This window comes from Chiloscyllium plagiosum, unplaced genomic scaffold, assembly GCF_037043375.1.
Source record: "Chiloscyllium plagiosum isolate Xiang-an unplaced genomic scaffold, Cpla_swu_hap1 HiC_scaffold_23, whole genome shotgun sequence".
Classification (NCBI taxonomy): domain Eukaryota; kingdom Metazoa; phylum Chordata; class Chondrichthyes; order Orectolobiformes; family Hemiscylliidae; genus Chiloscyllium; species Chiloscyllium plagiosum.
The window spans coordinates 29612761-29625648 of NW_028270161.1; the positions used below are offsets into that span (position 1 = coordinate 29612761).

General features: G+C 42.6%; 1 long non-coding RNA gene across 1 annotated transcript in view; it reads left to right on the forward strand.

Moving 5' to 3' along the window:
* The window catches only part of LOC122561726 (uncharacterized), a 127985-nt gene that overhangs the window by 26853 nt on the left and 88244 nt on the right, over positions 1 to 12888 (forward strand). The window contains exon 5 of the long non-coding RNA XR_015761117.1: positions 1447 to 1601. This is a non-coding gene — a long non-coding RNA (uncharacterized LOC122561726). The remainder of the gene's footprint in view (positions 1 to 1446; positions 1602 to 12888) is intronic.

Genomic DNA, 12888 nt, shown 5'->3' on the forward strand with positions numbered 1-12888 from the left:
ATCAACCACTGGTCGTGATGCTGTAAAACAATTAGTGATCATTTTTATTTGAAATTACATTGGAAGTGCTGACTGAAGTTTGGTTGATTACATTGACAGTAGAGCTCATCTTACTTTACAGGATCTAGTTTGATTGAAAAATTTGCATTTCTTATTTCCATCTTTTGGTATTGTATATTTTTATTTACCTGAGTTATTTACAAAGGTTTACAAAGCTTCTCAAAATCAAGTAATAATTCAAAATGAGAGTCTATTAAATATTTAGAAGATAACGGTCCTTAATTTAATAATTTTGAGTGACTTTCCAAAGGCACCAACAGAAATATGCCCTTTAAGGAAATATATTGCACCATTTCTCTATTCTAGCATGATATCACCTACATAAAGACCTAATGGCTTCTCTTACATCATTTTCAATCAATTACCTATCTCAGACATACAGCTTTACTAAATACTTTTCATCTGTAGAGAGAGAAAAAGAGATAATGTTTTGAGTCAAATATACTTCTTCTTCTAGTTCTGTAAAAGTCACACACAACTCAAAACATCAGTCATTTGTCTCTGACGTTGCCAGAAATACTACTGCACAAGCTGTTAGCCACTTTTTCTTCTTTATACAACTTGCTCCAGTAAATCAATGCTAACCTTCAACTTGTAGGAAGTTGGAGAGAGAAATGGTTAATGTTTGGAGTTGAACATGATTTCTTCAGAACTGGTAGAAGAGTCATATTTGACTTGGAATTTTACCTTTCTTTTTCTCTGTCTATAAATGGTGCTAGACTTACTGAGTACTTCCAAAAGATTCTGCTTTTATTTCCTAGGAGTAGGAAAGGAATAGAATTTAATGAACAGGTAAATAAACTCATCTTTGCTCTAACAAACATCCTTCAGAATCATTGAAGCATCAATCTAGCTGAGAATTCTTTCAAATATGCAAAATGTTCGTTTTACAGCATCACGACCAGTTGTTCATATAAGAATACTCTTATATGAACAGGTAAACAAACCCATACAATTTTCTCAGGCAGAATTCCACTCTGATAAATTGATAACCTGTCTGGTGAAAGTAACTTGGCCTTCATCGAAATCCCAACAGTCCAGTTACTCAAAATTACTAAATTAGTTAGTGTAATTTTCTAAATAATGCTCACCGTGGGCACAAAACAAAATTGACCAGCTTTTGCTTTTGAAAAGAGGTAGATTTTAATCCCTAACATTTTATGGAGGAAGACCTCAAGGGAGGGGAAGATGTTTATGTTACTTGGGCCTGATTTTCCACCACTTATGTGCCTGCTCTATGCAAGGTTTTGAATATATCAAATCACATACTAAAAGCATTGGCTGATAAGACTGTTTCATGATTCCTCATCACTGTTCTGTTCTTCAACAAGAAAGATTATATAAAAGCAGCAAACAATCTTCAGCTGTGTATTCTCTTTTTTCAAGGAAATGCTATCAATAAAGAAAATGACTATTTATAACTGGAAGCATAAATACACTGGGTCACACGAAAGCTTAAGAATTACCTTTAAAAAGTTTTGAAGATAAATGGATGTTGTTTGTGAGGAAGCTCGCAGCATTTCAATAAGAGTACTGAGCAGGTAAGGACATTGAGAATGACAAATGTCACTGCAAGTGTTTTGCTTGTGATTACTGAAGTGTGCATTTTGTTAAATTGATACAATCCTCCGGTCCACTTACTGCTGAAGAAGAGCTCAAACAAGCCACTATCAGTAATCAGTAGCTGTGGAAGGAAACAAGCATTAAAGAGCAAGATGAAAGAAACGATCAGCAAGCCTAAAAACGATTGATTTTGCAACTGTTTGATACTGTCCAGAACAATATTCATTCTAAAAACTTTTAGTTATGGCTTTTCAGGTACTGAGGAAAATGTTGCCTCAACAGGATTTAGCTTACGCTCTAAATGGAGAAAGTGAGGTCTGCAGATGCTGGAGATCAGAGCTGGAAATGTGTTGCTGGAAAAGCGCAGCAGGTCAGGCAACATCCAGGGAACAGGAGAATCGACGTTTCGGGCATAAGCCTGAAGAAGGGCTTATGCTCGAAACGTCGATTCTCCTGTTCCCTGGATGCTGCCTGACCTGCTGCGCTTTTCCAGCAACACATTTCCAGCTACGCTCTAAATGTTCTTATATGAACAGGTAAACAAACCCATACAATTTTCTTTTGAACAACAGATAAATCACAGAATGCACTACATACAGTATTTTGCTGATTCAAATTGGGTCTTTTTTTATTTAAGGTGTTGATGTTGCACTTGTCCATTTGTCCACTTGTCCATTTATTCCTCTACAGAGACAAGACATAAAATAGGGATCGCATATAATTTTGATAAATTTCAATGTGCAGAACTTAGGATTTTATTTAATGTTTTATGATCCATATAATTATCTGCTCATTTTGCTGACATAAAATGCACATTAAGATTTTTGTTATTTTAATTCCAATGCCTTGAACTCAGCTTCATTTTTTTGTATCTACATGTCTGCATTGCTAGCTAGGCCTAATTGTCTTGAACAAGATGGTGATGAGCTGCCTTCTTGTATTGCTGCAGTCTTTGGGGTTTAGTGATACCTACAGTGTTGAAAGGCAAAGAGTTCCATGACTTTGACCCACCAACAATAAAGGCCTGGCAATATAGTTCCAAATCAGGTGGTGTGTGGCTTAGATAGGAGCTTGCAGGTGCTGGTGTTCTCACAAATGTACTGCCTTATCCTTCTAGGTTTTGGATGACATGGGTTTGGAAGGTGCTGTTGAAGAAGCCTTGTTGAGTTCGTGAAATGAATCTTGTAGATGGTACACACTGCTGCTACTATGCATGAGCAATGAAAGGAGTGAATGTTGAAGGTAATGGTTGGGAAGCCAATTAAGTGGATTGCTTTGCAGTGGAGGTTGTCAAGCTTTTTGTGTGTTGTTGAAGGTGCAAGTGGAGAATGTTTTACCACACTACTGACCTGTGCCTTATAGATGGTGGACAGATATTGCAGTGACAGATGAATTACTTGCAGCAGAATTCCTAGTCTCTGATCTGCTCTTGTAACCATGGCATTTAAAAGGCTGCTGCAAGTCACTGGTAACTAGCATTTAGGTCGTGGGGAATTCAGCAAAGGTAATTCCATTGGAAGTCACAGGGTGATGGTTAGATTCACTCTTGTTGGAAATGGTTATTACCTAGCACTTCTGTAGAATGAACATCACATGTCATGCCTGGAAGTTCTCCAGTTTCTGTTACATATGGATACAAACTAATCAGTGTCTGAGGTGTTACAAATAGTCATGATAGTTGTGCAGTGATCAGCAAACATCCCAATTTCTGGTGTTATGATGGAGGAAACATCATTAATGAAAAAAAACTGAAGATGATTGGGCCTAGGACATTACCTTGAGGAATTCCTGCAGAGAAGTCCTGGAGCTAAGATTATTGACCTCCAACAATCACAACCACTTTCTTTTGTACCAGTACATCTCCAGCCAGTGGAGAGTTTTCCTCTCATTCCCACTAACTCCAATTTTATTAGGGCTCCTTAATGCCACACTTTGTTAAATATGGCCTTGATGCCAAGGATTGTCACTCTCACCTCACCACTGGAAATGAACTCTTTTGTTTATGTTTGAAGGCTGTAATGAGGTCAGGGGCAGAGTTGCTTTGGTGTCCCTGGGCAGGTTGTTGCTAAGCTTCATAGTGCTGCTGATGACCCCTTCCATCAGCTTATTGACGATCAAGAACAGTTTGATAGATTGGTAATTGGTTGGATTGGAAATGTTCTACTGTTTTCCTCATTGTCAGATAGCTGGCAGTTATATAACAACTGGCCAGAAGTGTGGCAAGCTCTGGATCATGTTATTTAGAATATAGCTAACCCTGAACAACAATGAGCCTTTGTAAGGTGTAAAACATTGTTTCCAGCCTCAACAAACACGAACATGGGAACTCTTTGAACACATAACTATGGCATTTGAAAAGCTGATTGCCTCAATTGAAAGATAATACTTGATCTTAACTTAAAACTTTAGATTAATCAACATTCACAGTTTGTCATGTTAATGTGAAACAGACACTTTTACAAATTCAAACTATGTAAAACTCTGTGTCTTAGGGTGCTGAAGCTGGCTTTGAGGGAAAGCATCCTCAGAGGGGAATTTTGACCAGGGGAGGACAAAATGAAATGATATACAGAAAACCAAATACTGTTCTTTTGAAGGAAATCCAAGGAGAATGTGCTGAAATCATTACGTTGTTTGTATAACTCTATGACTCTAAAATGAAGAACGAGAAGCTGTCTTTCCCTCCCTCAGAAATTTTCAGTAACAACTTGTAATTAATTAACCTTTAACCCATTTAAATGAAAGCTTAACTGCTGATGCACTTCAACCGTAATTATTGAGATTTAAAAAGGGGGCTACATGAGCTACATTAATCTACAGTTCATTGACCATGTAACAAATCCATCCAGTGGTTATTGCACTTTTCGTCAGAACCCAAGATTATTGACTTGAAATATTAACTCTTATTAGCCTTTTCACAGCTGCTGCCTAACGTTTCAGCATCTGCTGCATTTTCGGATTTTATTTCAGATTTCTAGCATCTATAAGGTTTTGCTCTTGTGTCTGTTTTATAAATGGTAAAATTTCTATTCAAACCCCTTCATGGCCTTTCTCTGCCTTATCTGTGTAACTTCTTTCTTAACCTGTATTCTATTTGAACTGCTGGGGCAGTATTTTCCCAGCCTCTGAAGAAAGTGGATAATCATAGAGTCAAACAGTTATGCAGAATGAAAACAGACCCTTCGTTCCAAGTCGTCCATGCTGACCAGATATCCTAAACTGATCTAGTCCCATTTGCCAATATTTGGCCCATATCCCTTCCTATTCATGCACCCATCCACATACCATTTAAATGTTGTAATACTACCAGCCTCCACCACTTCCTCTGGCAGCTCATTCCATTGACACACCACCCCCTGAGTGAAAATGTTGCCCCTTAAGACCCTTTTAAATCTTTCCCTCTCACCTTAAACCTACGCCCTCTAATTTTGGTCTCCGCTGGGGAAAAAAACTTTGGCTATTCACCTTATCCATGCCCCTCATGATTTTATAAACCTCTATAAGGTCACCCCTCAGCCTCCGACACTTCAGTGAAAATAACCCCAACCTATTCAGCCTCTCCCTGTAGCTCAAACAGTCCAATCCTGGCAACATCCTTTTAAATCTTTTCTGAACCCTTTCAAGTGTAACGACATCTTTCCGATAACAGATAGACCAGAATTGCATGCAGTACTCTAAAGGTGGTCTAACCAATGTCCTGTACAACCACAACATGGCCTTGCAACTCCTATACTCAATACATTGACCAATTGAGGCAAGTGTGTCAAGCACTTTCTTCACCATTCTATCTACCTGTGACTCCTCTTTCAAGGAACCAAGGCCCCTGCTCATCTAGGTCCCTTTGTTTGGTTACACTGCCCATTGCCCTAACTTTAATTGTATAAGTCCTGCCCTGAATTGCCTTATCAAAATGCAACAGTTCACATTTATCTAAATTAAACTCCATTTACCACTCCTTGGCCCATTGGCCCATCTGATCAAAGTCCTGGTATACTCTGAATAATCTTCTTCACTGTCTACTACACCATTAATTTTGGTATCATCTATGAATTTACTAACCATGCCTCCTATGTTCACATCCAAATCATTTATATAAATAATGAAAAGCAATGGACCCAGCTCGGATCCTTGCGACACACTGCTGCGCATAGGTTTCCATTCTGAAAAATAACCTTCCACCACCACTCTCTGTTTCCTACCTTCAAATCAATTTTGTATCTAATTGGCTAGATCCCTCTGGATTCCATGTGATGTAACCTTACTAACCAGGCTACCATGACTTGTCAAACAGCTTGCTGAAGTCCATTTAGACACCGTCAACCGTTTTGCCTTCATCAATCTTCTTTGTCACCACTTCAAAAAACCCCAGTCAAGTTAGTAAGACATGATTTCCCACGTGCAAAGTCATGTTGACTCTCTGAAATCAGTCCTTGCCTTTCTAAATGTATGTAAATTCTGTCCCTCAGAATCCCCTCCAGCGACTTACTAATCACTGACATAAGGCTCACCAGCCTATAGTTCACTTGCTTTTCCTTACCACCTTTCTTAAGTAATGGTGCCACATCAGCCAACTTCCAGTAATCTAGCACCTTAGCTGTGGCTATTGATGATGCAATATCTCAGCAAGGGGCCCCAGCAATCACTTCTCTAGCTTCCCACAGAGTCCTGGGATTTTTCCTCCTTTGTGCATTTTAAGACATCCAGCACCTCCTCTTCTGCAATATGGATATCTTTTAAAAGATATCATATCTGCAATATGATATCTTTTAAAGATATCACTATTTATTCCTTCAAGTTCTTTAGCTTCTACATCTTCTCCACAGTAAATGCTGATGTGAAATAATTGTTTAGTCTCTTAACTATCTCCTGTGGTTAAATACACAGATGGCCTTGTTGATCTTTAAAGTGTCCTATTCTCTCCATAGTTATTCTTTTCCTGTTAATGTATTCGTAGAATCTCTATGGATTCTCCTTAACCCTGTTGCCAAAGATATCTTATGTCCCTTTTTGCCCTCCTGATTGCTCTCATAAGTATACTCATACTGCCTTTATATTTCTCTTGGGATTCACTCAATTCCAGCTGACTTTACCTGACATATGCCTACTTTTTATTGACCAGAGTCTCAGTTTCTCTAGTCATCCAGCACTCCCTACACATACCAGCCTTGTCCTTCACATTACAGGAACATACTGTCTCTGAATTCTTGTTTTTGCATTTTAAAGATCTCCCACTTTCCAACCATCCCTTTACTTATGAATAGCCTCTCCCACTCAACATTTGAAAGTTCTTGCCTAATACTGTCAAAATTGGCCTTACTCCAATTTAAAACTTCAACTTTAGATCAAGCTTATCTTTTCCATAACTGTTTTAAAACTAATAGAGTTATGGTCATTTGCCCCAAAGTGCTCCCCCCCGACACCTCAGTAACCTGCCTGCCCTTATTTCTCAAGAGAATGTCAAGTTTTGCTCCTTGGTAAAAACAATGACTGCAGATGCTGGAAACCAGATTCTGGATCAGTGGTGCTGGAAGAGCACAGCAATTCAGGCAGCATCCGAAAAGCTTCGATATCGACGTTTCGGGCAAAAGCCCTTCATCAGGAATAAAGGCAGAGAGCCTGAAGCGTGGAGAGATAAGCTAGAGGAGGGTGGGGGTGGGGATAGAGTAGCATAGAGTACAATAGGTGAGTGGGGGAGGAGATGAAGGTGATAGGTCAGGGAGGAGAGGGTGGAGTGGATAGGTGGAAAAGGAGCTGGGCAGGTCGGACAAGTCCGGAGAAGTCAAGGGGATCATGTTGCTGGAGGTTAGAAACTAGGATGAGGTGGGGGAAGGGGAAATGAGGAAACTTTTGAAGTCCACATTGATGCCCTGGGGATGAAGTGTTCCGAGGCGGAAGATGAGGCGTTCTTCCTCCAGGCGTCTGGTGGTGAGGGAGCGGCGGTGAAGGAGGCCCAGCACCTCCATATCCTCGGCAGAGTGGGAGGGGGAGTTGAAATGTTGAGCCACGGGGCGATTTGGTTGATTGGAGCGGGTGTCTCGGAGATGTTCACTAAAGCGCTCTGCTAGGAGGCGTCCAGTCTCCCCAATGTAGAGGAGACCGCATCGGGAGCAACGGATACAATAAATGATATGAGTGGATGTGCAGGTAAAACTTTGATGGATGTGGAAGGCTCCTTTAGGGCCTTGGATGGAGGTGAGGGAGGAGGTGTGGGCACAGGTTTTACAGTTCCTGCGGTGGCAGGGGAAAGTGCCAGGATGGGAGGGTGGGTCGTAGGGGGGCGTGGACCTGACCAGGTAGTCACGGAGGGAATGGTCTTTGCGGAAGGCGGAGAGGGGTGGGGAGGGAAATATATCCCTGGTGGTGGGGTCTGTTTGGAGGTGGCGGAAATGTCGGCGGATGATTTGGTTTATGCGAAGGTTGGTAGGGTGGAAGGTGAGCACCAGGGGCGTTCTGTCCTTGTTGCAGTTGGAGGGGTTGGGTCTGAGGGCGGAGGTGCGGGATGTGGACGAGATGCGTTGGAGGGCATCTTTAACCACGTGGGAAGGGAAATTGCGGTCTCTAAAGAAGGAGGCCATCTGGTGTGTTCTGTGGTGGAACTGCTCCTCCTGGGAGCAGATACGGCGGAGGCGGAGGAATTGGGAATATGGGATGGCATTTTGCCCGGGATGGCCGTTTCCCCAGCCCCCAATGCCTCATCTTCACCATGGAACCGTTTCCCCGGCCCCCAACGCCTCATCTTCACCAAGGAACCGTTTCCCCGGCCCCCAACGCCTCATCTTCACCATGGAACCGTTTCCCCGGCCCCCAACGCCTCATCTTCACCATGGACCGTTTCCCCGGCCCCCAACGCCTCATCTTCACCATGGATATACAATCCCTCTACACCTCCATCCGCCATGATCAGGGCCTCCAAGCCCTCCGTTTTTTCCTCTCCAGACGTTCCCAACAGTACCCCTCCACCGACACTCTCATTCGTTTGGCCGAACATTCCACCCTGACCTTTAATTTACCTGGACTATCTCTGACACCTCCCTCCCCTTCCTGGACCTCTCCATCTCCATCACTGACGACCGACTTGACACTGACATTTTCTACAAACCCACCGACTCCCACAGCCACCTGGATTACACCTCTTCCCACCCTACCTCTTGCAAAAATGCCATCCCGTATTCCCAATTCCTCCGCCTCCGCCGTATCTGCTCCCAGGAGGAGCAGTTCCACCACAGAACACACCAGATGGCCTCCTTCTATAGAGACCGCAATTTCCCTTCCCACGTGGTTAAAGATGCCCTCCAACGCATCTCGTCCACATCCCGCACCTCCGCCCTCAGACTCAACCCCTCCAACCGCAACAAGGACAGAACGCCTCTGGTGCTCACCTTCCACCCTACCAACCTTCGCATAAACCAAATCATCCGCCGACATTTCCGCCACCTCCAAACAGACCCCACCACCAGGGATATATTTCCCTCCCCACCCCTCTCCGCCTTCCGCAAAGACCGTTCCCTCCGTGACTACCTGGTCAGGTCCACGCCCCCCTACGACCCACCCTCCCATCCTGGCACTTTCCCCTGCCACCGCAGGAACTGTAAAACCTGTGCCCACACCTCCTCCCTCACCTCCATCCAAGGCCCTAAAGGAGCTTTCCACATCCATCAAAGTTTTACCTGCACATCCACTCATATCATTTATTGTATCCGTTGCTCCCGATGCGGTCTCCTCTACATTGGGGAGACTGGACGCCTCCTAGCAGAACGCTTTAGGGAACATCTCCGAGACACCCGCACCAAACAACCAAATCGCCCCGTGGCTCAATTTTTCAACTCCCCCTCCCACTCTGCCGAGGATATGGAGGTGCTGGGCCTCCTTCACCGCCGCTCCCTCACCACCAGACGCCTGGAGGAAGAACGCCTCATCTTCCGCCTCGGAACACTTCAACCCCAGGGCATCAATGTGGACTTCAACAGTTTCCTCATTTCCCCTTCCCCCACCTCATCCTAGTTTCTAACCTCCAGCAACATGATCCCCTTGACTTGTCCGGACTTGTCCGACCTGCCCAGCTCCTTTTCCACCTATCCACTCCACCCTCTCCTCCCTGACCTATCACCTTCATCTCCTCCCCCACTCACCTATTGTACTCTATGCTACTCTATCCCCACCCCCACCCTCCTCTAGCTTATCTCTCCACGCTTCAGGCTGTCTGCCTTTATTCCTGATGAAGGGCTTTTGCCCGAAACGTCGATTTCGAAGTTTTTCTCCTTCTCTAGTAGGTATATACATAATAAGAAAATTTCCTTGTACATACTTAACAAAATCCTCTCCATCAAGCCCTTAACACTTTGACAATCCCAGTGTATGTTGGAACGTTAAAATCCCCTACATTACAACCTTATTGTTGTACAGATTTGTAAAACAATTGGGAAGATATAATGGGAGTAGAAAGTTGAGTTTTGGCATTGAGAAAAATGTCCGATTTTCTGCATAAGCTTTTAACATCTGGATGAAAACCTCATTGGTGGCCTGTTTTCATTCTTTAGCATCTCATTATTACATCACGTTACCTCATTTAGGGGCAGCACGAGGGCTCAGTGGTTAGCACTGTTGCCTCACAGTGCCAGGGACCCGGGTTCAATTCCAGCCTCGTGCGAGCGACTGTCTGTGTGGAGTTTGCACATTCTCCTCATGTCTGAGTGGGTTTCCTCTGGGTGCGCTGGTTTCCTCCCACAGTCCAAAGATGTGCAGTTTAGGTGAATTGGCCATGCTAAATTGCCCATAGTGTTCAGAGATGTGTAGGTTAGATGCATTAGTTAGGGTAAGTATAGAGTAGAGGAGTGGGTCTGGATGGGTTACTCTTCGGAGGGTTGGTGTGGACTCGTTGGGCCAAAGTGCCTGTTTCCACACTGTAGGGTTTCTAAATTTGAAAGTAAGTTATATGCAGATTGTATTTTCCCAGATATCGGAGAGAAACTAGTGGCACCAATTCCCAACTTGAAAGGCAGAGCAGTAACCTAGTGATTTCAACTCCCTGGCATCTTCACTGGGCATCCATCTTGGTCCATCTTCATCAACATCTCAAGATACACGATATGGGCAATAACCACTTGCACACTCTGCCCACAGAAGTTGGTGTTGGCATATTATCATGATTCATCTTGGGCTCACTTATAATACAGTTGAACACGTCAACACTGCACCTCTTGACTCACGTTTTCCAATGCTGTTGCCAGGTCACTCTGTGTCCAGGGCGAGACACCTATCTTGCATATTGGAACAGGGATGCATCTTAGGGACTTTAGCTTAATTTCATCTTCTTCATTCATTTTGTGTTACTTGGAAGCTCACAATGTCTCTGCCTTGCTTTGCAGTGCAGACAGAAAGCCAGGCAGCATGTCATGTTTGCCAGCCGTGACCAGTCAAGGGGGTGGATGTGTGGCACTGTGCTGTGTTGATGTCACACCAACAGTCACTAACATGGCAAGCACCAAACCTGTTTCAACCAAATGACCACATCTGAAAGTTTAAGAGTAACAGTCCTTAGTCTAGTCAAGGAGGACTACAGTCAGACATGGGAATCACATCTTCCAAAGAAAAATGGTGAGGTGCCCAGAGCATATGAAGAGAAAGCAAAGAAGCAGGAAAGCTTAGACGTTTAGGGGGTATGGAGTAGGTGAGAGCCTTTGAGGGAAAATGCTGCAAGAATATTGAGAATGGTTGACTTTGAGACTCAATGAAAGGTGAGTTCAGTGGCAGAGTGAATGTGATGTAGCATTGAGTAGAGGATGGGACTTAGTTTGTCAGAGGCCAGAAAGTAATTTACAGCATGTTGTCTGCACTGCAGGCACCACATTGACCTGGTAGCGACTTCAGAGCAGACTGGCATTATTTGAAATGGTGTGCAGCTGAGGTTTAAATATGTCGCTTACGTTGTGAATGCCATAAGATCGTAGTACCAGAACACCTCTGCCACTGCTGAGTGCAAGGTTGAGTGAGAGTGATGCTGTGAAGGCAAGATACAAACCTAATGAGGTGAGAATCTTAAAACTGCGCAAGAAAACTTGATGATGCTCATTGAGAGAAACCCTCCATGAAACTCTGTGAAATCGACACTCGGGCAATTATTTTAAAAACCAGGCCTTTGGTTCAGGATTCATGTGCATTCTTCCTTCTCTTCACCTTACCATTTAGAACCATTTCTTCAGTTACTAGGCCTGACCATCTGACAATCTCTTTCTAACATTATCTTCCTACCCTCTCATCTTGAAGATTCCTCTCAAGAGTTTGAACAATATTTTGATTGCTCCTCTTACAATCTCTTTTAATTTCATATTTGTGGAGCACCAAATGCCTTTTTGTTTGTTTAATACACGTATACATGTAAATTATCATGGATATTCCATTTCAAGAGATTTTGTTTTCCTTCCTGAGCAGTTCTCTAGCTTCCCATAAATGACACCAGAAACATTGCAGGTCTTTTTTTCAGTCTCCTTATCAATCATTTTCAGGAGCCTGTCATCAGATGACAGGACTTGTTAGATCACTAGCCACAAAACTTGTGAATTCTTGAATCAATTATTAAAGTTACAGATCTAGATGTATGACACAAATGATAACTAGATTAATTCTGACATCAATCTTCCCTACATCCATTTTGAGAATAAAGTAATGATATTACTTGTAGGATGTGATACAGAACTAATGTGAAACAAAGTGCCGAGGCTCTAGTCCCCAAGTGAAACGCCAACCAAATGTACATTACATAGTTTTAAAAATCTGTGAGACCAAATATTGAGAACTAAATTGATCAGAACTGTAGTCTCACTATTTTACTGGAGTCTGAATCTAAATCAGAGTAATTGTGAAACAAAATAAATAAATGCTGTAATTCATTGCTTATGTTCTGTCTGAAATGCAGCAGTTGATTTCTTTGCATTTACAGTCACATGAAATAGAAATATATTTCACCCAGTTTCCATTGTTGTCAGGCTTCACTTCACAAGATGAATGTCATGGAAAAGGCTAGTGTTAGGTTTTAACAATATACATTCATTCATGAGAATAGTTCAAGTTTCAAGAGATTAAAAAATGCTTCAGTTTCCATATCAAGTATTATTATAAAAGTCTGTAGCATTGAATAATATTTAATTTCAAATTTTTTATTCTGCCTCTCAATGTATCATGCTTTTCAAATATTAATACTTTCCCAGTACCAATGTGTGAGCAGCATACACATAGAATTATAAGTCAAGTGTGAGACCACAATTGCTG